Genomic DNA, 5333 nt, shown 5'->3' with positions numbered 1-5333 from the left:
TTAAAGAATACAAATAGTTTTAATATCATAATAGAATATTATATACACATAAATAATAAGAGTTACATAAGAATACAAATAGACTTTTTTTAATTAAAGAATACAAATAGTTTTATCATCATAATAGGACATTAATATAAATATAAATGATAAGAGCCATACATAAATAATATAAATAATTTTTTTTAGTTTAAAGAATACAAATAGTTTTAATATAATAATAGAAATAATAAAAAAATTGAGAAAATAGAAAAGGTAAAAGAAAACTATGTGTGATGACACATGGCCAATTTGGCAATATATATATTTATTGATATATAGATATAGATATATTTCTTGAAATATGCTATCTATTAGTTTTGATATTTTACACTAATTTATTGTTATTTATAAAGAAAAAAAATGCTATGAAGAAGGCTCTTGGTTGCTTGACCTACTCATCTTTCTTGTAGGTTAATGATAATTATTAGAGATTGCCACTTAATTATTTTTCAGGACTCAATCTTGATAAAAGATGAAAGGTTGGTTAATCTTAGATTTATTCTAATTGAATTTGATAATTAGAATAAAACACTAATTAAATCTAATTAAGTCTAAAAATTAAGAGATGAGAATTAAAGAAAGAAGATAATAAAACTTGCCATGTGGCAATTTTTGTGCTTTCCTTTAATGTTTAATTTAGTATACATAATAATTTTGTTAGAATACTATAAGTCTTTGGTTTAATTTTTTAATAAGTACCTATTAATTTAGGTGCTGATTGATAACACTTTTTCAATCAGTTTTCTGTTTTTAAAATTGAAAAAAGTGAAAATATTTTTCAAAAACATGTTCTATAAAACTGTTTTTACTTTTCAATTTTTTAATTGAGAATCAAAATTTTAAAAACAAAAGAAAAAAAATCACTTTCAATATTTTTTTAAACAGTTTTTTTTCTTAATTAATATCTTGGCCTCTGATCATGACCCGGACCCAAATCCCCCACGGTCCTGGCGCTGAACACGACCTCTGACTTGAACCCAAATCCGACCCCGGACCTAGACCCGACGTAAATAAAATCAAAAAATGAAAATGAAAATGAATTTTACAGAACACACTTTTGTTTTTTGTTTTTAAAATTGAAAAACAAAAGTAGTTACAGAACACATTTTTATTTTTCAAAAGCAAAATTTTTAAAAACAAAAATTTTACTTTCATTTTGTGATTAAAAAATTAAAAAACAAAAGTGTTACCAAACGACACCTTAGTGTTAGTTATTAGTTATATACTAATTTTTTTTAAAATAAATTAGAAAAATAGAAAAATAGGCATTAGACAAAATAAGAAGATTAAGAGTGCCACATCAACTCCTTCAAACCTTAATTACTTAATTATTAAAAATATTAGAATTATTTAGCAAAATATGAATAATAAATTATTTAATTTTATAGGGTAATATATAAATCAATACCCTTAAAAAATATTTATTAGACACGGAAGTAACATAATAAAAAATGTTATTTATAACCTACATAGATAATACTTTTTTTTTTTTTTAAAAAAAAAAAGTATTATCTATGTAGAACTTTAAGTTTGTATTTGTAAACTATGTAGGACTTTAAGTTTGTATTTGCAATTTTGTAATATTTTATTTCTAAACAAAATATGAAAATGTTACAAAATTTTAAAAATACGAAAAAAATTTAAAATACCACCAAGACTCTTTTGCACTTTTCTTTTATATTTATATATAGATATAGATTTTCTATATTAAATAAAAATTTAAAACTTATTGGATAAAATATAAATCAATAAAGAAAAATATTTATTGGACATAGAAAGTTGCATAACAAAAGTGTTATTTATAATCTACATGGATAATACCTTATGTGTTTCTAAACCATGTGGGACTCTTTAAGTGGATATGTGTAGTAGTTTATTTCTTAACAAAATATGAAAATGTCACAAAATTTTAAAAATACAATAAAAAAAATGTAAGATGCCACCTAGACTCATTTGTGCTTTCCTTTATATTTATATATAGATTATTACTGTCATCATTATTATTAATTGCACATGTAGTTTAATTTTAAAAGGTACCATTATTTGGAGAACTATTTACTGAAGAGAATGTAGACTCATGTATGTTTTCATCAAAAAGAGTAGAAATTTTTTTACTAGTCCATGTTCATGTGCATAATTTATAGTCAAAAGAAAAAAAATAAATTATTAATTTAGAATATTAGAAGCATCAACAATAAGTAAAAAAATTCAGCAAATATAAAATGTACCTGTGAGACGAAGACATCTTTTTTGTTATCACTTGTATGGTAGCTTAACTTTAAAAAAGCATTGAAAAATTTAACAACTCTAAGGATTAGGTTGATTTTCTTGTCTAATGTTAGACTATAATATAGTATATGAAATACAACATATATATAATGATATGTAATGCGTAAATAAAATATAAACATATCGTAAACATATGCAATGAAAGATAAAAATACCTCCAACCATTGATCTTTGAGCTTCAATCCCTGCAATAGCTTCAGTATTGGAGTTCGTGCTTACTCGCTCTCTCAACTCTCTTTAGATAGACTTTGCTGAATAATCAGAATGAGTGAGGAGCTTGGGGACCGAGACCCTATATTTATAAGTGAGATACTCCATCAGTATCTGCGCCACATTAATTGTTAGAATATTTTGACAATTAATTCAGGAAATCAAATCGAGTAATGAATATAGAAATCTGACCATATATAGAATATTACAAAATTGATTTTGTCTAGATTCAATGAATATAAAATATTCATTTATCAAAAAATCAATTAATTATTTTATTTCCTTAAATAAAAATTTATTTCCTTAATTAGAAATATATTTTCCAAAATAAAATATTTTTATACTCTCCCACTTGGTCAGCATTTAAACTAAAATATTCAAACCCAACGTTCCTCATTATATAATAAACATACGAATCATAGCGACATGTCCTCATTATGAGTCGAGTATTATCTTCCATGTATTACAATACATTTACTATATAACAATGTTCTTTATGTGGCAATGTACTTAAGTGAATAAACCCTAAACCTTAAGTTTATTCAGGTTCTTTGAAATTTTTCTCAAATATAAAATTAAGATGCACATAAATATGAGAAAAATCAAAATAAGAGTTTCATTGATAATAACTTTATTTGTATAAATTACATAAGGGACCAACTCCCATGTTCTCTACATGATCATTGAATTTATGAGGTGGCAAGCCTTTTGTCATAGGATCGACAATCATCAATTCAGTGCTAATGTGTTGAATGACCACTTTATTTTCTTTAACACGTTCTCTAATAGCTAAGTACTTAATGTCGATGTGCTTGCTTCGACTTCCACTTTTGTTGTTCTTAGCCATGAAAACAACAGCTTAATTATCACAGAACATCTTTAGCGGCCTTGCAATGGAATCAACCACTCTAAGGCCTAAAATGAAACTCTTTAGCCATACACCATGTGATGTAGCCTCAAAACGAAAAACAAACTCAGCCTCCATAGTAGAAGTAGCAGTCAAAGTTTGTTTGTTACTCCTCTAGGACACAGCTCCACCAACAAACATAAACACTTAACCAGATGTAGATTTACGTGAATCAGTACAACCAGCGAAATCTGAGTCTGAGTAGCCAACTACTTCTAGATTGTCAGTTCGTTTGAATATCAGTTGTAATCCTTAGTACCCTGAAGATACCTCATTACCTTCTTTGCAGCTTTCTAGTGGTCTATCCTCGGGTTACTCTAAAATCTTCCTAACACTCCGACAGAATAAGCAATGTCTAGTCTTATGCACACCTGAGCATACATAAGGCTTACGACAACAGAAGCATAAGGAATGTTCTTCATTTCTTCTCTTTCAATATCATTCTTCGGACACTGCCCAAATTCAATTTATCACCATTCACAATTGGAGCAACGCTCGGTGAACAATCTTTCATATGAAATCTTTCTAAATATCTGTTGATGTAGGCTTCTTAAGATAAACCTAAGATACCTCGCTATCTATCTCTATGAATCTTAATGCCTATGACATAGGATGCTTCACCCATGTCTTTCATCTCAAAGTTCTTTGAAAGAAATTGTTTCGCTTCACGTAGCAACCCTTTATCATTGGATGCAAGAAGAATGTCGTCCACATATAAAACAAGAAAATAAATCTCACTCTCACTTTCCTTCAGGTATATGCATTGATCCATGACATTCTCTTCAAATCCAAAGGAAGAGATGACATCATGAAATTTTAAATACCATTGGCGGGATGCTTGTTTTAATCCATAGATGGACTCTTAAGCTTGCATACCAAATATTGACCTTCACTAGAGGAGAATCTTTCTAGTTGTTTCATGTATACCTCCTCCTCTAGATCACCATTTAAAAAAGCAGTTTTTACATCCATCTGCTCCATCTCTAAGTCAAAATGAGCAACTAATGCCAAGATGACTCTGAGGGAATCTTTCTTTGATACAGGAGAAAAAGTCTCCGTATAGTCAATTCCTTCTTCTTGAGTGAATCCTTTAGCAACAAGTCTCGATTTGTATCTCTCAGTGTTGCCTAATGAGTCTTTTTTAGTTTTATAGACCCATTTAAAACCAATGGCTCTCGCCCCATTAGGCAACTTTACAAGTTCCCAGACTTTGTTGCATTTCATAGAATTCATTTCATCATCCATAGCATTGTACCACAATTTTGATTCTCTACTGTTCATAGCTTGTAAAAACGTTTCTGGATCATTTCCAATTCCAATATCAAATTCTAATAAATACACAACATAGCCTTTGTAAATCTTTGGTTTGATAGGTCTAGTAGATCTTCTTAAGACTTCACCAACAGGCTCTTGGAAAGCAGCAGCTGGTTCAGCAGGTTCAACAAGTTGTTCAACAGTTACAGGCAACTTTTGAACATCTTGATCTACTGGATTATCATTCCCAACTTGTGGATCTTCAGTGATTGGTAATGGTTGTTCAACATTCGTTTGAACTACAGGAGTGTTGACCATTATCAATCTTGCTTTTGAAGTGGAAGGTTCTCAAGGATCTTTCTCAGGACCTAAGTCCTTTGATTGATCACTCCCACTGATCAAGGCATTCTCAAGAAATTTTGCATTCCCTGATTCCACAATTCTTGTGCTATGAGATGGACAATAAAACTTGTAAACTTTAGACTTTTCAGCGTACCCTATAAAGAATCCGTTTATGGTCCTTGGGCCCAATTTCTTCTCTTGTGGATTATATATTCTGACTTCAGATGGACATCCCCAAATGCGTACATGATTTAAACTTGGTTTCCAACCTTTCCATAATTCAAAGGGA

The sequence above is a fragment of the Cannabis sativa genome, chromosome 4 (assembly GCF_029168945.1).
Source record: "Cannabis sativa cultivar Pink pepper isolate KNU-18-1 chromosome 4, ASM2916894v1, whole genome shotgun sequence".
Taxonomy (NCBI): Eukaryota; Viridiplantae; Streptophyta; class Magnoliopsida; order Rosales; family Cannabaceae; genus Cannabis; species Cannabis sativa.
The sequence above is the reverse complement of the archived record's forward strand: the minus strand, read 5'-3'. Positions refer to the sequence as shown.